The sequence below is a fragment of the Oncorhynchus masou genome, chromosome 7, assembly GCF_036934945.1.
Source record: "Oncorhynchus masou masou isolate Uvic2021 chromosome 7, UVic_Omas_1.1, whole genome shotgun sequence".
In the NCBI taxonomy this organism is placed as follows: domain Eukaryota; kingdom Metazoa; phylum Chordata; class Actinopteri; order Salmoniformes; family Salmonidae; genus Oncorhynchus; species Oncorhynchus masou.
The window spans coordinates 5,282,548-5,307,033 of record NC_088218.1 but is presented as its reverse complement, the minus strand read 5'-3'; the positions used below and the strand labels follow the sequence as shown (position 1 = coordinate 5,307,033).

At 45.1% G+C, this 24,486-nt stretch overlaps 1 protein-coding gene and 1 pseudogene across 1 annotated transcript in view; both read left to right on the top strand.

Annotated features, from left to right (window-relative positions):
* The window catches only part of LOC135542929 (dystrophin-like), a gene marked incomplete at its 5' end in the record, with an annotated part of 841,859 nt that overhangs the window by 529,816 nt on the left and 287,557 nt on the right, over window positions 1-24,486 (top strand).
* The window catches only part of LOC135542896 (dystrophin-like), a 106,567-nt pseudogene continuing 84,970 nt past the window's right edge, over window positions 2,890-24,486 (top strand).

Genomic DNA, 24,486 nt, shown 5'->3' with positions numbered 1-24,486 from the left:
TTGTTAACCAGCAGGTCTCAGTCTTATTGTTAACCAGCAGGTCAGTCTTATTGTTAACCAGCATGTCTCAGTCTTATTGTTAACCAGCAGGTCTCAGTCTTATTGTTAACCAGCAGGTCTCAGTCTTATTGTTAACCAGCAGGTCTCAGTCTTATTGTTAACCAGCAGGTCTCAGTCTTATTGTTAACCAGCAGGTCTCAGTCTTATTGTTAACCAGCAGGTCTGTCTTATTGTTAACCAGCAGGTCTGTCTTATTGTTAACCAGCAGGTCAGTCTTATTGTTAACCAGCAGGTCTCAGTCTTATTGTTAACCAGCAGGTCAGTCTTATTGTTAACCAGCAGGTCTGTCTTATTGTTAACCAGCAGGTCTCAGTCTTATTGTTAACCAGTAGGTCTCAGTCTTATTGTTAACCAGCAGGTCTGTCTTATTGTTAACCAGCAGGTCTCAGTCTTATTGTTAACCAGTAGGTCTCAGTCTTATTGTTAACCAGCAGGTCTCAGTCTTATTGTTAACCAGCAGGTCTCAGTCTTATTGTTAACCAGCAGGTCTGTCTTATTGTTAACCAGCAGGTCTGTCTTATTGTTAACCAGCAGGTCTCAGTCTTATTGTTAACCAGTAGGTCTCAGTCTTATTGTTAACCAGCAGGTCTGTCTTATTGTTAACCAGCAGGTCTCAGTCTTATTGTTAACCAGCAGGTCTGTCTTATTGTTAACCAGCAGGTCTCTGTCTTATTGTTAACCAGCAGGTCTGTCTTATTGTTAACCAGCAGGTCTCAGTCTTATTGTTAACCAGCAGGTCTCCGTCTTATTGTTAACCAGCAGGTCAGTCTTATTGTTAACCAGCATGTCTCAGTCTTATTGTTAACCAGCAGGTCTCAGTCTTATTGTTAACCAGCAGGTCTCAGTCTTATTGTTAACCAGCAGGTCAGTCTTATTGTTAACCAGCAGGTCTCAGTCTTATTGTTAACCAGCAGGTCTCTGTCTTATTGTTAACCAGCAGGTCTCAGTCGTGTTGTTAACCAGCAGATTTCAGTATCACCATCCAGTCCCCTTCTTGCCTGGCTACCCAAACTCCTTGCCCACAGATGGTAGTTTCTTCTCCTCAATGAGTCTGGATCTCAGGACCTCCCCAGCAATGAGTCTGGATCCCAGGACCTTCCCAACAATTTCTGAAATGCAAACACACTGTTCTGATTGGTCCAGAAACCGATGGGTTGAGCCAGAGTCAGGACACACGTGGTACTCTGATTTGTTAGAGGTGAATTGCTGATGACTTTGTTTTGTACAACACCCTTCATTATGACATCACAACAAAGGACTTAAACGAAGGCCGTCTCAGACTGAAGTTTGCAGTGAACATGGATCAAGGGAAGAACCCAGTTTAAATCATCAGACGACTCCCCTTCAGCTGGTCCTTATAGGGCTGTCAACAAGGTCCCAATTGGCTGTTATAGTGTTAGTGCTATTGGGAAGGATTGGCTATGATTGGCTATTAAAGTATTACAGCTTCTGGCTATACCTCACATTCACACCACCTACACATGTCCTGGCATTTATTCGTACAAGTGAGTCTAGCAGCCAGGGTCAGTGAGAGAACGGAATACAGCGAGACAGCTGCTACTGCTCACTGCACATGGCTGTCAGCGGGGCAGTGGGTCTGTGTCTGAGTAGTAGTGGCTATCACAGTATTACAGCTGGGACAAGAGTAGATGTAACCCCATGTTTATGCCTACCTGCCTTGCATAATTCTTATGAATCTAGTCACCACTGAGAGAGAGAGAGAGAGAGAGAGAGAGAGAGAGAGAGAGAGAGAGAGAGAGAGAGAGAGAGAGAGAGAGAGAGAGAGAGAGAGAGAGAGAGAGAGAGAGAGAGAGAGAGAGAGAGAGAGAGAGAGAGAGAGAGAGAGAGAGAGAGAGAGAGAGAGAGAGAGAGAGAGAGAGAGAGAGAGACAGAGTGAGAGAGAGAGAGAGAGAGAGAGAGAGAGAGAGAGAGAGAGACATTGTGTGTGTGTGAGAGACAGACATTGTGTGTGTGTGAGAGACAGACATTGTGTGTGTGTGAGAGAGAGACACATTGTGTGTGTGTGAGAGAGAGAGACATTGTGTGTGTGTGAGAGAGAGAGACATTGTGTGTGTGTGAGAGAGGGAGAGAGAGACATTGTGTGTGTGTGAGAGGGAGAGAGAGAGACATTGTGTGTGTGTGAGAGAGGGAGAGAGAGAGACATTGTGTGTGTGTGAGAGAGAGAGTGAGAGAGACATTGTGTGTGTGTGAGAGAGAGAGTGAGAGACAGACATTGTGTGTGTGTGAGAGTGAGACATTGTGTGTGTGTGAGAGTGAGAGAGAGGGAGAGAGAGAGACATTGTGTGTGTGTGAGAGAGAGAGTGAGAGACAGACATTGTGTGTGTGTGAGAGAGAGAGTGAGAGACAGACATTGTGTGTGTGTGAGAGTGAGACATTGTGTGTGTGTGAGAGTGAGAGAGAGGGAGAGAGAGAGACATTGTGTGTGTGTGAGAGAGAGAGACATTGTGTGTGTGAGAGGGAGAGAGAGAGACATTGTGTGTGTGAGAGAGGGAGAGAGAGAGACATTGTGTGTGTGTGAGAGAGAGAGAGACATTGTGTGTGAGAGAGAGAGAGAGAGAGAGAGACATTGTGTGTGTGAGAGAGGGAGAGAGAGAGACATTGTGTGTGTGTGAGAGAGAGAGAGACATTGTGTGTGAGAGAGAGAGAGAGACATTGTGTGTGTGAGAGAGAGAGGGAGAGATTGTGTGTGTCTCTGTGTGTGTATAGTATTGTTAAACAATCCTAACGTCAGACTGTAACCAGTTCATCCCAGACTCCTTCCTTCCTGTTAATTTATCTTGTCGTTGTCTTTTCCTCGCAGATGAAAGAGAAGACGTTCAAAAGAAGACTTTCTCAAAATGGATAAACTCACAGTTTTCTAAGGTACCACACACACACACACACACACACACACACACACACACACACACACACACGTCAGACTGTCTGGCTCTGTTCTTGTTTTGCCAATTCAGAAGGCTGTCCTCCTACCTACCTGTGTTGTCAGGCTGCTGGAGAGAAAATGAACTGACAGCCATGTGTCCCAAATGGCACCCTGTTCCCTTTATAGTGCACTACCCCATAGGGATCTGGTCTAAAGTAGTGCACTACCCCATACGGATCTGGTCTAAAGTAGTGCACTACCCCATCGGGCTCTGGTCTAAAGTGGTGCACTACCCCATAGGGCTCTGGTGTAAAGTAGTGCACTACCCCATAGGGCTCTGGTCTAAAGTAGTGCACTACCCCATAGGGCTCTGGTCTGAAGTAGTGCACTACCCCATAGGGCTCTGGTCTAAAGTAATGCACTACCCCATAGGGCTCTGGTCTAAAGTAGTGCACTACCCCATAGGGCTCTGGCCTAAAGTAGTGCACTACCCCATAGGGCTCTGGTCTGAACAAAACAATAGATTTTCATTTCAGTTTCATTTTACCACCTAGTAACAATACAGGACTAAGTTATTGTTCTGTTGTGGTTTCTCCCAGACCACCTAGTAACAATACAGGACTAAGTTATTGTTCTGTTGTGGTTTCTCCCAGACCACCTAGTAACAATACAGGACTAAGTTATTGTTCTGTTGTGGTTTCTCCCAGACCAGCACAGTTGAAGTCAATATGAACTTTTCCAGTAGAATAGAATAGAGTCGACCGCCACAGGGCAAGTTGACCTGCAGACAATAACATCAGCTTAGCCTCAGACCATTCACATTGAGAGACGTGTCTAGAATGATTGAAAAGGCAGTGCTTCTCCATGAATGAAGAGTAATTCAATTACGCATCCTGCATCTGAAATGGCACCCTGTTCCCTATTTAGTGCACTACTTTAGACCAGAGTCCTATAGAACCCTGTTCCCTATTTAGTGCACTACTTTAGACCAGAGTCCTATAGAACCCTGTTCCCTATTTAGTACACTACTTTAGACCAGAGTCCTATAGAACCCTTTTCCCTATTTAGTGCGCTACTTTAGACCGGAGTCCTATAGAACCCTGTTCCCTATTTAGTGCACTACTTTAGACCAGAGTCCTATAGAACCCTGTTCCCTATTTAGTGCACTACTTTAGACCAGAGTCCTATAGAACCCTGTTCCCTATTTAGTGCACTACTTTAGACCAGAGTCCTATAGAACCCTGTTCCCTATTTAGTGCACTACTTTAGACCAGAGTCCTATAGAACCCTGTTCCCTATTTAGTGCACTACTTCAGACCGGAGTCCTATAGAACCCTGTTCCCTATTTAGTACACTACTTTAGACCGGAGTCCTATAGAACCCTGTTCCCTATTTAGTGCACTACTTTAGACCAGAGTCCTATAGAACCCTGTTCCCTATTTAGTGCACTACTTTAGACCGGAGTCCCCAAGCCATTCTCCTGACCAATCAATGGCTAGATAATAGTCATGGTGGAACCATGATGGAGCTGGGATTAGAAGCAGCTGATGGAGCCATGATGATGGTGATAATGGTGATGATGATGATGGTGAAAATGATGATGGTGATGGTGATGATGATGGTGATGGTAATGGTGATGATGGTGATGGAGAAATCTTCCTGTAGATTGAGATGTTCTGTGACACAGTGGTTAGTTATTATTGGTGGTTGTCACTTTGAATAGAGTGAGGAGGGTGTTAGGTGTGTATTTGTGCTGGTGTGGGTGCTTACCTTCCTGCCCGTGTGTGTGTGTGCGTCTGCCTGTGTGTGTGCTTACCTTCCTGCCCGTGTGTGTGTGTGCGTCTGCCTGTGTGTGTGCTTACCTTCCTGCCCGTGTGTGTGCGTCTGCCTGTGTGTGTGCTTTCCTTCCTGCCCGTGTGTGTGCGTCTGCCTGTGTGTGTGCTTTCCTTCCTGCCCGTGTGTGTGCGTCTGCCTGTGTGTGTGCTTACCTTCCTGCCCGTGTGTGTGCGTCTGCCTGTGTGTGTGCTTACCTTCCTGCCCGTGTGTGTGCGTCTGCCTGTGTGTGTGCTTACCTTCCTGCCCGTGTGTGTGCGTCTGCCTGTGTGTGTGCTTACCTTCCTGCCCGTGTGTGTGCGTCTGCCTGTGTGTGTGCTTACCTTCCTGCCCGTGTGTGTGCGTCTGCCTGTGTGTGTGCTTACCTTCCTGCCCGTGTGTGTGCGTCTGCCTGTGTGTGTGCTTACCTTCCTGCCCGTGTGTGTGCGTCTGCCTGTGTGTGTGCTTACCTTCCTGCCCGTGTGTGTGCGTCTGCCTGTGTGTTAACAGTTTAACAGTTTGCATTGTGAGAAGTCATATTAACATGTCTTATAATACACTTAATGCTCCCACTGTTATTGGACCACAGGTTGGAAACACTGGTCTACATGTGTCTGTTATTGGACCACAGGTTGGAAACACTGGTCTACATGTGTCTGTTATTGGACCACAGGTTGGAAACACTGGTCTACATGTGTCTGTTATTGGACCACAGGTTGGAAACACTGGTCTACATGTGTCTGTTATTGGACCACAGGTTGGAAACACTGGTCTACATGTGGATGGATGTGTGTCTGTTATTGGACCACAGGTTGGAAACACTGGTCTAGCTTGATGACGAGCTTGGAGGGTACTATGGTGTTAAATGCCGAACAGCATTCTCACATAGGTATTCCTCTTGTCCAGATGAGTTATGGCAGTGTGTTGTGTTTGAGATTGCATCGTCTGTGGACCTATTTGGGCGGTAAGCAAATTGGAGTGGGTCTAGGGTGTCAGGTAGGGTGGAGGTGATATGGTCCTTGACTAGTCTCTCAAAGCACTTCATGTAGTCGTTTAGCTCAGTTACCTTAGCTTTCTTGGGAACAGGAACAATGGTGGCCCTCTTGAAGCATGTGGGAACAGCAGACTGGGATAGGGATTGATTGAATATGTCCGTAAACACACCAGCAAGCTGGTCTGCGCATGCTCTGAGGGCGCGGCTGGGGATGCCGTCTGGGCCTGCAGCTTTGCGAGGGTTAACACGTTTAAATGTTTTACTCACCTCGGCTGCAGTGAAGGAGAGTCTGCATGTTTTCATTGCAGGTCTACATGTGGATGGATGTGTGTCTGTTATTGGACCACAGGTTGGAAACACTGGTCTACATGTGTCTGTTATTGGACCACAGGTTGGAAACACTGGTCTACATGTGGATGGATGTGTGTCTGTTATTGGACCACAGGTTGGAAACACTGGTCTACATGTGGATGGACGTGTGTCTGTTATTGGACCACAGGTTGGAAACACTGGTCTACATGTGGATGGACGTGTGTCTGTTATTGGACCACAGGTTGGAAACACTGGTCTACATGTGGATGGATGTGTGTCTGTCTAGATGTCTGTCTATATGTGTGTCTGTCTAGATTTGTATTTATTTATTTATTTATTTTACCTTTATTTAACTAGGCAATGACGGCCTAGGAACAGTGGGTTAACTGCCTGTCCAGGGGCAGAACGACAGATTTGTACCTTGTCAGCTCGGGGGTTTGAACTCGCAACCTTCCGGTTACTAGTCCAACGCTCTAACCACTAGGCTACCCTGCCGCCCCAAATGTGTGTCTGTCTAGATGTGTGTCTGCCTAGATGTGTGTCTAGATGTCTGTCTAGATGTGTGTCTGTCTAGATGTGTGTCTATCTAGATGTGTGTCTATCTAGATGTGTGTCTATCTAGATGTGTGTCTATCTAGATGTGTGTCTATCTAGATGTGTGTCTGTCTAGATGTCTGTCTAGATGTGTGTCTGTCTAGATGTGTGTCTGTCTAGATGTGTGCCTGTCTGTCTGTATGAGTGTGTGCCTCTAGGTATGAGTGTGTGTGTGTATGAGTGTGTGTCTATATGAGTGTGTGTGTGTCTTTATGAGTGTGCGTGTCTATATCAGTGTGTCTGTCTGTATGGGTGTGTATCTCTGTGTGACATCCCTAGCATCCCCCCAAAACCTAGAGAGACACATTCCGTTATTTTCCATCTTGATTAGGGGAGGCTGGAGGTGTGCTGTTACCATGCCGACCAGGGCTCAGGTGTGGTGTGGAGGAATCTATTGAACGGCAGTCTCATCTCCCGCCTGGAGATTAAGGCAGACGGGGGCAGCAGACAGACAGACAGACAGACACACACACACACGGAGAGGAGAGGAGAGGATTGTGAAAGGGAAGAGGAGAGGAGGAATGAGGGAAGGAGGAATAGAAGAGGGAAGAGTTCAGATGAGGGGCAGAAAGAGAGACAGAAGGATGAAAGTGATAATCGGGGAGAATTTGAGACAGGAAACAAGAGAGGAAAAGAGAAGGAGATAGAATCTGCCACACTCCCACTGTTATCCCCCTGGTAACAAAACTCCTTGAGTGAGTGGGTGTGTGTGTCTGTGTTTATGTATAACGAGAGAACATATGCTTGCATTTGAAATGGACAGAAAAGAGATTGCTGTGTGTGTATAATATAGATTGCAGTGTGTGTAGTATAAATTTTAGTGTGTGTGATATAGATTGCAGTGTGTGTAATATAGATTCGTGTGTGTGTGTGTGTGTGTGTGTGTGTGTGTGTGTGTGTGGTATAGATAGCAGTGTGTGTAGTATAGATTGCAGTGTGTGTGTATGTATAATATAGTTTGCAGTGTGTGTGTGTAATATAGATTGCTGTGTGTGTAATATAGATTGCAGTGTGTGTAATATAGATTGCAGTGTGTGTGCAATATAGATTGCAGTGTGTGTAATATAGATTGCAGTGTGTGTGCAATATAGATTGCAGTGTGTGTAATATAGATTGCAGTGTGTGTGCAATATAGATCAATCAAAATCAAATCAAATCAAATTTTATTTGTCACATACACATGGTTAGCAGATGTTAATGCGAGTGTAGTGAAATGCTTGTGCTTCTAGTTCCGACAATGCAGTAATAACCAACAAGTAATCTATCTAACAATTATACACACAAGTGTAAGGGGATAAAGAATATGTACATAAAGATATATGAATGAGTGATGGTACAGAGCAGCATAGGCAAGATACAGTAGATGGTATAGAGTACAGTATATACATGTGAGATGAGTATGTAAACAAAGTGGCATAGTTAAAGTGGCTAGTGATACATGTATTACATAAAGATGCGGTAGATGATATAGAGTATATACGTATACATATGAGATGAATAATGGGTATGGGTATGTAAACATTATATTAGGTAGCATTGTTTAAAGTGGCTAGTGATATATTTTACATCATTTCCCATCAATTCCCATTATTAAAGTGGCTGGAGTTGAGTCAGTGTGTTGGCAGCAGCCACTCAATGTTAGTGGTGGCTGTTTAACAGTCTGATGGCCTTGAGATAGAAGCTGTTTTTCAGTCTCTCGGTCCCAGCTTTGATGCACCTGTACTGACCTCGCCTTCTGGATGATAGCGGGGTGAACAGGCAGTGGCTCGGGTGGTTGTTGTCCTTGATGATCTTTATGGCCTTCCTGTAACATCGGGTGGTGTAGGTGTCCTGGAGGGCAGGTAGTTTGCCCCGGTGATGCGTTGTGCAGACCTCACTACCCTCTGGAGAACCTTACGGTTGTGGGCGGAGCAGTTGCCATACCAGGCGGTGATACAGCCCGCCAGGATGCTCTCGATTGTGCATCTGTAGAAGCTTGTGAGTGCTTTTGGTGACAAGCCGAATTTCTTCAGCCTCCTGATGTTGAAGAGGCGCTGCTGCGCCTTCTTCACGATGCTGTCTGTGTGGGTGGACCAATTCAGTTTGTCTGTGATGTGTACGCCGAGGAACTTAAAACTTACTACCCTCTCCACTACTGTTCCATCAATGTGGATAGGGGGGTGTTCCCTCTGCTGTTTCCTGAAGTCCACAATCATCTCCTTAGTTCTGTTGACGTTGAGTGTGAGGTTATTTTCCTGACATCACACTCCGAGGGCCCTCACCTCCTCCCAGTAGGCCGTCTCGTCGTTGTTGGTAATCAAGCCTACCACTGTTGTGTCATCCGCAAACTTGATGATTGAGTTGGAGGCGTGCATGGCCACACAGTCGTGGGTGAACAGGGAGTACAGGAGAGGGCTCAGAACGCACCCTTGTGGGGCCCCAGTGTTGAGGATCAGCGGGGTGGAGATGTTGTTACCTACCCTCACCACCTGGGTGCGGCGCGTCAGGAAGTCCAGCACCCAGTTACACAGGGCGGGGTCGAGACCCAGGGTCTCGAGCTTGATGACGAACTTGGAGGGTACTATGGTGTTAAATGCCGAGCTGTAGTCGATGAACAGCATTCTCACATAGGTATTCCTCTTGTCCAGATGGGTTAGGGCAGTGTGCAGTGTGGTTGAGATTGCATCGTCTGTGGACCTATTTGGGCGGTAAGCAAATTGGAGTGTGTCTAGGGTGTCAGGTAGGGTGGAGGTGATATGGTCCTTGACTAGTCTCTCAAAGCACTTCATGATGACGGAAGTGAGTGCTACGGGGCGGTAGTCGTTTAGCTCAGTTACCTTAGCTTTCTTGGGAACAGGAACAATGGTGGCCCTCTTGAAACATGTGGGAACAGCAGACTGGGATAGGGATTGATTGAATATGTCTGTAAAACACACCAGCCAGCTGGTCTGCGCATGCTCTGAGGGCGCGGCTGGGGATGCCGTCTGGGCCTGCAGCCTTGCGAGGGTTAACACGTTTAAATGTTTTACTCACCTCGGCTGCAGTGAAGGAGAGTCTGCATGTTTTCAGGCCGAACTGTATTGTCAACAAAGCGGGCAAAAAAAGTTATTTAGTCTGGCTGGGAGCAAGACATCCTGGTCCATGACGGGGCTGGTTTTCTTTTTGTAATCCGTGATTGACTGTAGACCCTGCCACATACCTCTTGTGTCTGAGCCGTTGAATTGAGATTCTACTTTGTGTGTGTGTAATATAGATTGCAGTGTGTGTGTAATATAGATTGCAGTGTGTGTGTGTGTGTGTGTGTGTGTGTCCTTGTCAGCTCGGGGGATTCAATCTTGCAACCTTACAGTTAACTAGTCCAATGCAATAACGACCTGTCTCTCTCTCGTTGCACTCCACAAGGAGACTGACTGTTACGCTAATGCAGTAAGCCAAGGTAAGTTGCTAGCTAGCATTAAACTGTCTTATAAAAAACAATCAATCATAATCACTAGTTAACTACACATGGTTGATGATATTACTAGATATTGTCTAGCGTGTCCTGCGTTGCATATAATCTGACTGAGTATACAAGTATCTAAGTATCTGACTGAGCGGTGGTAGGCAGAAGCAGGCGCGTAAACATTCATTCAAACAGCACTTTCTTGCGTTTTGCCAGTAGCTCTTCGTTGTGCGTCAAGCATTGCGCTGTTTATGACTTCAAGCCTATCAACTCCCGAGATGAGGCTGGTGTAACCGAAGTGAAATGGCTGGCTAGTTAGCGCGTGCTAATAGCGTTTCAAACATCACTCACTCTGAGCCTTCTAGTAGTTGTTCCCCTTGCTCTGCATGGGTAACACTGGTTCGATGGTGGCTGTTGTCATTGTGTTGCTGGTTTGAGCCCAGGGAGGAGCGAGGAGAGGGACGGAAACACTGGTAATACTTGTCACGCCTTGGTCTTAGTATTTTGTGTTTTAGTTTATTAGTTAGTCAGACCAGGGTGTGACATGGGTTTATTATGTATTGTAGTTTCATATTGGGGTTTGTAGTGTTTGGGATTGTAGCTGATTAGGGGTGTGTGTTAATAGGTTGGCTGCCTGAGGCGGTTCTCAATCAGAGTCAGGTGATTCTCGTTGTCGCTGATTGGGAACCGTATTTAGGTAGCCTGGTTTTCGCTTTGTATTTCTTGGGTGAGTGTTCCTGTCTCTGTGTAGTGTGCACCAGTCAGGCTGTAATAGGTTTCACGTTCCGTTTGTTGTTTTTGTATTTATTAAGTTATTTCATGTATAGTTCGTTTGTTTGTCTTCACTATTAAACATGAGTAACTTACACGCTGCATTTCGGTCCGACTCTCTTTCAACAAAAGAAGAACGCCGTTACAATACTAATACTGTTACACTGGCAATACTAATACTGTTACACTGGCAATACTAATACTGTTACACTGGCAACTAATACTGTTACACTGGCAATACTAATACTGTTACACTGGCAACTAATACTGTTACACTGACAATACTAATACTGTTACACTGGCAACTAATACTGTTACACTGGCAATACTAATACTGTTACACTGGTAATACTAATACTGTTACACTGGCAATACTAATACTGTTACACTGGCAATACTAATACTGTTACACTGGCAACTAATACTGTTACACTGGCAATACTAATACTGTTACACTGGCAACTAATACTGTTACACTGGCAATACTAATACTGTTACACTGGCAATACTAATACTGTTACACTGGCAACTAATACTGTTACACTGGAATACTAATACTGTTACACTGGCAACTAATACTGTTACACTGGTAATACTAATACTGTTACACTGGCAATACTAATACTGTTACACTGGCAATACTAATACTGTTACACTGGCAATACTAATACTGTTACACTGGCAACTAATACTGTTACACTGGCAACTAATACTGTTACACTGGCAACTAATACTGTTACACTGGCAACTAATACTGTTACACTGGCAATACTAATACTGTTACACTGGCAATACTAATACTGTTACACTGGCAATACTAATACTGTTACACTGGCAACTAATACTGTTACACTGGCAATACTAATACTGTTACACTGGTAATACTAATACTGTTACACTGGCAATACTAATACTGTTACACTGGTAATACTAATACTGTCACACTGGCAACTAATACTGTTACACAGGCAACTAATACTGTTACACTGGCAACTAATACTGTTACACTGGCAATACTAATACTGTTACACTGGCAACTAATACTGTTACACTGGCAATACTAATACTGTTACACTGGTAATACTAATACTGTTACACTGGCAATACTAATACTGTTACACTGGCAATACTAATACTGTTACACTGGCAACTAATACTGTTACACTGGCAATACTAATACTGTTACACTGGCAACTAATACTGTTACACTGGCAACTAATACTGTTACACAGGCAATACTAATACTGTTACACTGGCAATACTAATACTGTTACACTGGCAACTAATACTGTTACACTGGCAACTAATACTGTTACACTGGCAACTAATACTGTTACACTGGCAATACTAATACTGTTACACTGGCAATACTAATACTGTTACACTGGCAACTAATACTGTTACACTGGCAATGCTAATACTGTTACACTGGCAACTAATACTGTTACACTGGCAATACTAATACTGTTACACTGGCAATACTAATACTGTTACACTGGCAACTAATACTGTTACACTGGCAACTAATACTGTTACACTGGCAACTAATACTGTTACACTGGCAACTAATACTGTTACACTGGCAATACTAATACTGTTACACTGGCAAAGTAATACTGTTACACTGGCAATACTAATACTGTTACACTGGCAACTAATACTGTTACACTGGCAATACTAATACTGTTACACTGGCAACTAATACTGTTACACTGGCAATACTAATACTGTTACACTGGCAATACTAATACTGTTACACTGGCAATACTAATACTGTTACACTGGCAATACTAATACTGTTACACTGGCAATACTAATACTGTTACACTGGCAACTAATACTGTTACACTGGCAATACTAATACTGTTACACTGGCAATACTAATACTGTTACACTGGCAATACTAATACTGTCACACTGGTAATACTAATACTGTTACACTGGCAATACTAATACTGTTACACTGGTAATACTAATACTGTTACACTGGCAACTAATACTGTTACACTGGCAACTAATACTGTTACACTGGCAATACTAATACTGTTACACTGGTAATACTAATACTGTTACACTGGCAATACTAATACTGTTACACTGGCAACTAATACTGTTACACTGGCAATACTAATACTGTTACACTGGCAATACTAATACTGTTACACTGGCAACTAATACTGTTACACTGGCAATACTAATACTGTTACACTGGCAATACTAATACTGTTACACTGGCAATACTAATACTGTTACACTGGCAATACTAATACTGTTACACTGGCAATACTAATACTGTTACACTGGCAATACTAATACTGTTACACTGGCAATACTAATACTGTTACACTGGCAATACTAATACTGTTACACTGGCAATACTAATACTGTTACACTGGCAACTAATACTGTTACACTGGCAATACTAATACTGTTACACTGGCAATACTAATACTGTTACACTGGCAATACTAATACTGTTACACTGGCAACTAATACTGTTACACTGGCAATACTAATACTGTTACACTGGCAATACTAATACTGTTACACTGGCAACTAATACTGTTACACTGGAATACTAATACTGTTACACTGGCAACTAATACTGTTACACTGGTAATACTAATACTGTTACACTGGCAATACTAATACTGTTACACTGGCAATACTAATACTGTTACACTGGCAATACTAATACTGTTACACTGGCAACTAATACTGTTACACTGGCAACTAATACTGTTACACTGGCAACTGATACTGTTACACTGGCAATACTAATACTGTTACACTGGCAATACTAATACTGTTACACTGGCAATACTAATACTGTTACACTGGCAACTAATACTGTTACACTGGCAACTAATACTGTTACACTGGCAATACTAATACTGTTACACTGGCAACTAATACTGTTACACTGGCAATACTAATACTGTTACACTGGCAACTAATACTGTTACACTGGCAACTAATACTGTTACACTGGCAATACTAATACTGTTACACTGGCAACTAATACTGTTACACTGGCAATACTAATACTGTTACACTGGCAATACTAATACTGTTACACTGGCAACTAATACTGTTACACTGGCAATACTAATACTGTTACACTGGCAATACTAATACTGTTACACTGGCAATACTAATACTGTTACACTGGCAATACTAATACTGTTACACTGGCAACTAATACTGTTACACTGGTAACTAATACTGTTACACTGGCAACTAATATTGTTACACTGGCAATACTAATACTGTTACACTGGCAATACTAATACTGTTACACTGGCAATACTAATACTGTTACACTGGTAATACTAATACTGTTACACTGGCAATACTAATACTGTTACACTGGTAATACTAATACTATTACACTGGCAATACTAATACTGTCACACTGGTAACTAATACTGTTACACTGGCAACTAATACTGTTACACTGGCAATACTAATACTGTTACACTGGCAACTAATACTGTTACACTGGCAATACTAATACTGTTACACTGGCAATACTAATACTGTTACACTGGCAACTAATACTGTTACACTGGCAATACTAATACTGTTACACTGGCAATACTAATACTGTTACACTGGCAACTAATACTGTTACACTGGCAATACTAATACTGTTACACTGGCAATACTAATACTGTTACACTGGCAACTAATACTGTTACACTGGCAATACTAATACTGTTACACTGGCAATACTAATACTGTTACACTGGCAATACTAATACTGTTACACTGGCAACTAATACTGTTACACTGGCAACTAATACTGTTACACTGGTAACTAATACTGTTACACTGGCAACTAATACTGTTACACTGGCAATACTAATACTGTTACACTGGCAACTAATACTGTTACACTGGTAACTAATACTGTTACACTGGCAACTAATATTGTTACACTGGCAATACTAATACTGTTACACTGGCAATACCAATACTGTTACACTGGCAACTAATACTGTTACACTGGCAATACTAATACTGTTACACTGGCAATACTAATACTGTTACACTGGCAATACTAATACTGTTACACTGGCAATACTAATACTGTTACACTGGCAATACTAATACTGTTACACTGGCAATACTAATAATGTTACACTGGCAATACTAATACTGTTACACTGGCAACTAATACTGTTACACTGGCAATACTAATACTGTTACACTGGCAATACTAATACTGTTACACTGGCAACTAATACCGTTACACTGGCAACTAATACTGTTACACTGGCAATACTAATACTGTTACACTGGCAATACTAATACTGTTACACTGGCAACTAATACTGTTACACTGGCAATACTAATACTGTTACACTGGCAACTAATACTGTTACACTGGCAATACTAATACTGTTACACTGGCAACTAATACTGTTACACTGGCAATACTAATACTGTTACACTGGCAATACTAATACTGTTACACTGGCAATACTAATACTGTTACACTGGCAATACTAATACTGTTACACTGGCAATACTAATACTGTTACACTGGCAACTAATACTGTTACACTGGCAATACTAATACTGTTACACTGGCAACTAATACTGTTACACTGGCAATACTAATACTGTTACACTGGCAATACTAATACTGTTACACTGGCAATACTAATACTGTTACACTGGCAACTAATACTGTTACACTGGCAATACTAATACTGTTACACTGGCAATACTAATACTGTTACACTGGCAATACTAATACTGTTACACTGGCAATACTAATACTGTCACACTGGCAACTAATACTGTTACACAGGCAATACTAATACTGTTACACTGGTAATACTAATACTGTTACACTGGCAACTAATACTGTTACACTGGCAACTAATACTGTTACACTGGCAATACTAATACTGTTACACTGGCAATACTAATACTGTCACACTGGTAATACTAATACTGTTACACTGGTAATACTAATACTGTTACACTGGCAATACTAATAATGTTACACTGGCAATACTAAAGTGCCTTTAAGAACATCTAATAGTCAAGGGTTAATGAAATACAAATGGTATAGAGGGAAATAGTCCTACAATTCCTATAATAACTACAACCTAAAACGTCTTACCTGGGAATATTGAAGACTCATGTTAAAAGGAACCACCAGCTTTCATATGTTCTCATGTCCTGAGCAAGGAACTTAAATGTTAGCTTTCTTACATGGCACATATTGCACTTTTACTTTCTTCTCCAACACTTTGTTTTTGCATTATTTAAACCAAATTGAACATATTTCATTATTTACTTGAGGCTAAATTGATTTTATTGATGTATCATATGAATTTAAAATAAGTGTTAATTCAGTATTGTTGTAATTGTCATTATTACAAATACGTTTAAAAAAATGGGCCGATGAATCGGTATCTGCTTTTTTGGTCCTCCAATAATCGGTATCGGTATCAGCGTTGAAAAATCATAATCGGTCGACCTCTAGTGTGTAATATAGATTGTAGTGTGTGTGTGATATAGATTGCAGTGTGTATGTAATATAGAATGCAGTGTATGTAATATAGATTGCAGTGTGTGTGTAATATAGATTGTAGTGTGTGTGTAATATAGATTGTAGTGTATGTAATATAGATTGCAGTGTGTGTGTGTAATATAGATTGTAGTGTGTGTGTAATATAGATTGTAGTGTATGTAATATAGATTGCAGTGTGTGTGTAATATAGATTGCAGTTTGTGTATGTAATATAGATTGCAGTGTGTATGTAGTATAGATTGCTTTGAGACAGAGAGTGAAAGCAGAGAGAAAGGGACAGAGAGAGAGAGTGGAAGACAGAGAGAGTGGAAGCCAGAGAGTGGATGACAGAGAGTGGAAGACAGAGAGTGGAAGCCAGAGAGTGGAAGAGAGAGAGTGGAAGCCAGAGAGTGGATGACAGAGAGAGTGGAAGACAGAGAGAGTGGAAGACAGAGAGAGTGGAAGACAGAGAGAGTGGAAGACAGAGAGAGTGGAAGACAGAGAGAGTGGAAGACAGAGAGAGTGGAAGACAGAGAGAGTGGAAGACAGAGAGAGTGGATGACAGAGAGTGGATGACAGAGAGAAAGGGACAGAGAGAGAGAGTGGAAGACAGAGAGTGGAAGCAGAGAGAGTGGAAGCAGAGAGAGTGGAAGACAGAGAGTGGAAGACAGAGAGTGGAAGACAGAGAGTGGAAGACAGAGAGTGGAAGACAGAGAGTGGAAGACAGAGAGTGGAAGACAGAGAGTGGAAGACAGAGAGTGGAAGACAGAGAGTGGAAGACAGAGAGTGGAAGACAGAGAGTGGAAGACAGAGAGTGGAAGACAGAGAGTGGAAGAGAGAGAGTGGAAGAGAGAGAGTGGAAGAGAGAGAGTGGAAGAGAGAGAGTGGAAGAGAGAGTGGAAGAGAGAGAGTGGAAGAGAGAGAGTGGAAGAGAGAGAGTGGAAGAGAGAGAGTGGATGACAGAGAGAGTGGATGACAGAGAGAGTGGATGACAGAGAGTGGAAGACAGAGAGAGTGGAAGACAGAGAGTGGATGACAGAGAGAGTGGTTAGACAGAGATAGGATGACAGAGAAAGTGGAAGAGAGAGAGTGGAAGAGAGAGAGTGGATGACAGAGAAAGTGGAAGACAGAGAGAGTGGAAGACAGAGAGAGTGGAAGACAGAGAGAAAGGGACAGAGAGAGAGAGTGGAAGACAGAGAGTGGAAGCAGAGAGAGAGAGAGAGAGTGGAAGAGAGAGAGTGGAAGACAGAGAGTGGATGACAGAGAGTGGATGACAGAGAGAGTGGAAGACAGAGAGTGGAAGACAGAGAGTGGAAGACAGAGAGTGGAAGACAGAGAGTGGATGACAGAGAGTGGAACAGAGAGAGTGGATGACAGAGAGTGGATGACAGAGAGTGGAAGACAGAGAGTGGAAGACAGAGAGTGGAAGACAGAGAGTGGAAGACAGAGAGTGGAAGACAGAGAGTGGAAGACAGAGAGTGGAAGACAGAGAGTGGAAGACAGAGAGTGGAAGACAGAGAGTGGAAGACAGAGAGTGGAAGACAGAGAGTGGAAGACAGAGAGTGGAAGACAGAGAGTGGAAGACAGAGAGTGGAAGACAGAGAGTGGAAGACAGAGAGCGGAAGACAGAGAGCGGAAGACAGAGAGCGGAAGAGAGAGAGCGGAAGAGAGAGAGCGGAAGAGAGAGAGCGGAAGAGAGAGAGCGGAAGAGAGAGAGCGGAAGAGAGAGAGCGGAAGAGAGAGAGTGGAAGAGAGAGAGTGGAAGACAGAGAGTGGATGACAGAGAGAGTGGATGACAGAGAGAGTGGATGACAGAGAGTGGAAGACAGAGAGAGTGGATGACAGAGAGTGGATGACAGAGAGAGTGGTTAGACAGAGAAAGTGGAAGAGAGAGAGTGGAAGAGAGAGAGTGGATGACAGAGAAAGTGGAAGACAGAGAGAGTGGAAGACAGAGAGAGTGGAAGACAGAGAGAAAGGGACAGAGAGAGAGAGTGGAAGACAGAGAGTGGAAGCAGAGAGAGAGAGAGAGTGGAAGAGAGAGAGTGGAAGAGAGAGAGTGGAAGAGAGAGAGTGGAAGACAGAGAGTGGATGACAGAGAGTGGATGACAGAGAGTGGAAGACAGAGAGTGGAAGACAGAGAGTGGAAGACAGAGAGTGGAAGACAGAGAGTGGAAGACAGAGAGTGGATGACAGAGAGTGGAACAGAGAGAGTGGATGACAGAGAGTGGATGACAGAGAGTGGAAGACAGAGAGTGGAAGACAGAGAGTGGAAGACAGAGAGTGGAAGACAGAGAGTGGAAGACAGAGAGTGGAAGACAGAGAGTGGAAGACAGAGAGTGGAAGACAGAGAGTGGAAGACAGAGAGTGGAAGACAGAGAGTGGAAGACAGAGAGTGGAAGACAGAGAGTGGAAGACAGAGAGTGGAAGACAGAGAGTGGAAGACAGAGAGCGGATGACAGAGAGCGGATGACAGAGAGCGGATGACAGAGAGCGGATGACAGAGAGCGGATGACAGAGAGCGGATGACAGAGAGCGAATGACAGAGAAAGTGGAAGACAGAGAGTGGAAGACAGAGAGTGGAAGACAGAGAGTGGAAGACAGAGAGTGGATGACAGAGAGCGGATGACAGAGAGAGTGGAAGACAGAGAGAGTGGAAGACAGAGAGAGTGGAAGACAGAGAGAGTGGATGACAAAGAGTGGATGACAGAGAGTGGATGACAGAGAGTGGATGACAGAGAGTGGATGACAGAGAGTGGAAGACAGAGAGAGTGGAAGACAGAGAGAGTGGAAGACAGAGAGAGTGGAAGACAGAGAGAGTGGAAGACAGAGAGAGTGGATGACAGAGAGAGAGAAAGAGAGAAAACATGGTGTCCATTCTCTCCAAACCTCATTAACAGTCCCCTCCCACTCTCCCTGTTTTTGTCAGAGTTCAGATGTGGCAATAGGCTCATCTTTTCTAAGGAAATCAATTCGCCGCCCCCAAGGCATTGTGGTCTGTCTGGAGACCGAGGCCTTTATTGAGTCACTGGAAGAGGCATGGGGCGACACACACACACACACACACACACACACACACACACACACACACACACACACACACACACACACACACACACACACACACACACACACACACACACACACACACTAGGGGGCAGGAGGGGGTCGGGCTCAAAGGGGTAAAGCCAGCGTGCCAACCCAAGGGCACGGCCGTGGACAGACTGCCTAGAGATAATCCTAACATAAAAAACAGACTGGAAGAGAGGGAGGGAGGGAAGTAGAAAGGTAGGGAGGGAGAGATATGGAGAGGGAGGGAGGGAGGTAGAAAGGTAGGGAGGGAGAGATATGGAGAGGGAGGGAGGGAAGTAGAAAGGTAGGGAGGGAGAGATATGGAGAGGGAGGGAGGGAGGTAGAAAGGTAGGGAGGGAGAGATATGGAGAGGGAGGGAGGGGAGGTAGAATGGTAGGGAGGGAGAGATATGGAGAGGGAGGGAGGGAGGTAGAAAGGTAGGGAGGGAGAGATATGGAGAGGGAGGGAGGGAAGTAGAAAGGTAGGGAGGGAGAGATATGGAGAGGGAGGGAGGTAGGGAGGGAGGGAGGGAAGTAGAAAGGTAGGGAGGGAGAGATATGGAGAGGGAGGGAGGGAGGGAGGGAGGGAGGGAGGGAGGGAGGGAGGGAGGGAGGGAGGGAGGGAGGGGAGGGATATGGAGAGGGAGGGAGGGAGGGAGGGAGGGAGGGAGGGAGGGAGGGAGGGAGGGAGGGAAGTAGAAAGGTAGGGAGGGAGAGATATGGAGAGGGAGGGAGGTAGGGAGGGAGGGAGGGAAGTAGAAAGGTAGGGAGGGAGAGATATGGAGAGGGAGGGAGGTAGGGAGGGAGGGAGGGAAGTAGAAAGGTAGGGAGGGAGAGATATGGAGAGGGAGGGAGGTAGGGAGGGAGGGAGGGAAGTAGAAAGGTAGGGAGGGAGAGATATGGAGAGGAGGGAGGGAGGGAGGGAGGGAGGGAGGGAGGGAGGGGAGGGAGGGAGGGAGGGAGGGAGGGAGGGAGGGAGGGAGGGAGGAAGTAGAAAGGTAGGGAGGGAGAGATATGGAGAGGGAGGGAGGGGAGGGGAGGGAGGGAAGTAGAAAGGTAGGGAGGGAGAGATATGGAGAGGGAGGGAGGTAGGGAGGGAGGGAGGGAAGTAGAAAGGTAGGGAGGGAGAGATATGGAGAGGGAGGGAGGTAGGGAGGGAGGGAGGGAAGTAGAAAGGTAGGGAGGGAGAGATATGGAGAGGTAGGGAGGGAGGGAGGGAAGTAGAAAGGTAGGGAGGGAGAGATATGGAGAGGGAGGGAGGTAGGGAGGGAGGGAAGTAGAAAGGTAGGGAGGGAGAGATATGGAGAGGGAGGGAGGTAGGGAGGGAGGGAGGGAAGTAGAAAGGTAGGGAGGGAGAGATATGGAGAGGGAGGGAGGTAGGGAGGGAGGGAGGGAAGTAGAAAGGTAGGGAGGGAGAGATATGGAGAGAGAGGGAGGGAGGGATTGAGGGAGGGAGAGATGTGGAGAGGCAGATGAGGGAGGGAGGGGGGCAGAGGAGGAAAGGAGGGAGAGAGAGAGGGGGAGAGGCAGAGGAGGGAGGGAGGCAGAGGAGAGATGGAGGGAGGTAGAGAGAGAGGGAGAAGCAGAGGAGGGAGGAGAGAGAGGGGGAGGGAGAGGCAGAGGAGGGAGGGATGTGGAGAGGCAGCAAGATGGATGGAGACAGACAGACAGACAGACAGAGCCACGAAGAGAACTGTGAACTGTAGAATTGAACAGCGCGAGCCTGAAATCCACACTGAAACACTCCGATTCGCTACTGTTTCAGACAGTGAAGTAATATTCAGTTTGGATCTGATTCCAAACCAGAGCAGAAACATAGACTTGGCAGTCTTAGCAGACATGATAAGTACAGATGTATAATCTTAATTGGATCTCTCTTTTGTTGTTGATAATTTTACTGCATCGCAGGGAATGCAGATGAGCTTTGTGATTTACATAAATGTACTGGAAACCAACACACGGTCATATTAACAGCCTCACCTCCATCAAGCAACATTATGGACTAAACATTCAAATCCTGGTGCTGCAGGATTATTTAGCTGTGACAGTACAGGTCAAATGAAAGACCCTACATCTGTAGCAGTACAGTGTAGAGAATAGGCTTGGAGATGAGGGAACGCTTATTTTCATGACATCATAGCATGCGTTCCAAATGGCACCCTATTCCCTATTTAGTGCACTACTTTCGACCAGGGCCCATAGCACTGTAGTCAAAACTAGTGCACTATATAGGGAAGAGGATGCTATTTAGGAGACAGACGTACTTTACCCTCTGACTGGGAATACTTGTGAAATGAAAGATGATTTTGCTGGAAAAACATGATGTTTCAGTCTTTTCATTTTGATTTGCATAAAACAACGACCTGGAAGTTATTATGAAGTCTGCAGCAGAAGACATTTATCACAGAGCAGGACTTCAGAGGTTAACCTGCCCCTATATAGATACCACCAGTACACCCTTCATACTAGATTAGATAACTGACTGTAGCTACATCTTCTCTCTGTGTTAGTGTTGGAGATATGTCTCTCTGTGTTAGTATTGGGGATTTGTCTCTCTGTGTTAGTATTGGAGATTTGTCTCTCTGTGTTAGTATTGGAGATTTGTCTCTCTGTGTCAGTATTGGAGATTTGTCTCTCTGTGTCAGTATTGGAGATTTGTCTCTCTGTGTCAGTATTGGAGATTTGTCTCTCTGTGTCATAGTTGGAGATATGTCTTCTCTCTGTGTTAGTATTGGAGATATGTCTCTCTGTGTTAGTATTGGATATATGTCTTGTCTCAGTGTTAATATTGGAGATATGTCTTCTCTCAGTGTTAGTATTGGAGATATGTCTCTCTGTGTCAGTTTGGAGATATGTCTCTCTGTGTCAGTTTGGAGATATGTCTTCTCTCTGTGTTAGTATTGGATATATGTCTTCTCTCTGTGTTAGTGTTGGAGATATGTCGTCTCTCAGTGTTAGTATTGGATATATGTCTTCTCTCTGTGTTAGTATTGGAGCTATGTCTCTCTGTGTCTGTTTGGAGATATGTCTTCTCTCAGTGTTAGTATTGGAGATATGTCTCTCTGTGTTAGTATTGGAGCTATGTCTCTCTGTGTCAGTTTGGAGATATGTCTTCTCTCAGTGTTAGTATTGGAGCTATGTCTCTCTGTGTCAGTTTGGAGATATGTCTGTCAGAGTGTCATGATGGGTTGACCTTGCTCAAAGGCACAACGACAGGATATTATGGTACCTCGGGTCTGAAACCAGAAAACCCAGCACATCTCCCATTTTGTCTTGCTCTGCTCAGGATCTGAACTGACATCGTTCCTATGTATCCTGTAGTGATGTGTTGTGCCGTGTTTCCTCAGGCAGGGAAGCCCCCCATCCAGGACCTCTTCACCGACCTGTGTGATGGCCGTCGCCTGCTGGAGCTGCTGGAGGGACTGGCAGGTCACGAGCTGGTCAGTAATGTCATCATTATCCTCCTGGACTTACCATCCTCCTAACCCCCTTCACCTCCTCACCTCCTTATCCTCCTAGCCCCACGTATCTCCCTCACCTCCTCATCTCCTAACCTCCTTATCCTCCTAGCCCCATGTATCTCCCTCACCTCCTCATCACCTCACCTCCTTATCCTCCTAGCCCCATGTATCTCCCTCACCTCCTCATCACCTCACCTCCTTATCCTCCTAGCCCCATGTATCTCCCTCACCTCCTCATCTCCTCACCTCCTTATCCTCCTAGCCCCATGTATCTCCCTCACCTCCTCATCACCTCACCTCCTTATCCTCCTAGCCCCATGTATCTCCCTCACCTCCTCATCTCCTCACCTCCTTATCCTCCTAGCCCCATGTATCTCCCTCACCTCCTCATCACCTCACCTCCTTATCCTCCTAGCCCCATGTATCTCCCTCACCACCTCACCTCCTTATCCTCCTAGCCCCATGTATCTCCCTCACCACCTCACCTCCTTATCCTCCTAGCCCCATGTATCTCCCTCACCTCACCTCCTTATCCTCTTAGCCCCATGTATCTCCTAACCTCCTTATCCTCCTAGCCCCATGTATCTCCCTCACCTCCTCATCACCTCACCTCCTTATCCTCCTAGCCCCATGTATCTCCCTCACCTCCTCACCACCTCACCTCCTTATCCTCCTAGCCCCATGTATCTCCTCACCTCCTTATCCTCCTATCCCCATGTATCTCCCTCACCTCACCCCCTTATCCTCCTAACCCCATTCACCTCCTTATCCTCCTAGCCCCATGTATCTCCCTCACCTCACCCCCTTATCCTCCTAACCCCATTCACCTCCTTATCCTCCTAGCCCCATGTATCTCCTCACCTCCTTATCCTCCTAGCCCCATGTATCTCCCTCACCTCCTCACCACCTGACCTCCTTATCCTCCTAGCCCCATGTATCTCCTCACCTCCTTATCCTCCTAACCCCATTCACCTCCTTATCCTCCTATCCCCATGTATCTCCCTCACCTCCTCATCTCCTCACCTCCTTATCCTCCTAGCCCCATGTATCTCCCTCACCTCCTCATCTCCTCACCTCCTTATCCTCCTAGCCCCATGTATCTCCCTCACCTCACCCCCTTATCCTCCTTTCCCCATGTATCTCCCTCACCTCACCTCCTTATCCTCTTAGCCCCATGTATCTCCTCACCTCCTTATCCTCCTATCCCCATGTATCTTCCTCACCTCCTCCTCACCTCCTCATCTCCTCACCTCCTTATCCTCCTAGCCCCATGTATCTCCCTCAACTCCTCATCTCCTCACCTCCTTATCCTCCTAGCCCCATGTATCTCCCTCACCTCACCCCCTTATCCTCCTAACCCCATTCACCTCCTTATCCTCCTAGCCCCATGTATTTCCATCACCTCCTCATCTCCTCACCTCCTTATCCTCCTAGCCCCATGTATCTCCCTCAACTCCTCATCTCCTCACCTCCTTATCCTCCTAGCCCCATGTATCTCCCTCACCTCATCCCCCCTTATCCTCCTAACCCCATTCACCTCCTTATCCTCCTAGCCCCATGTATTTCCATCATCTCCTCA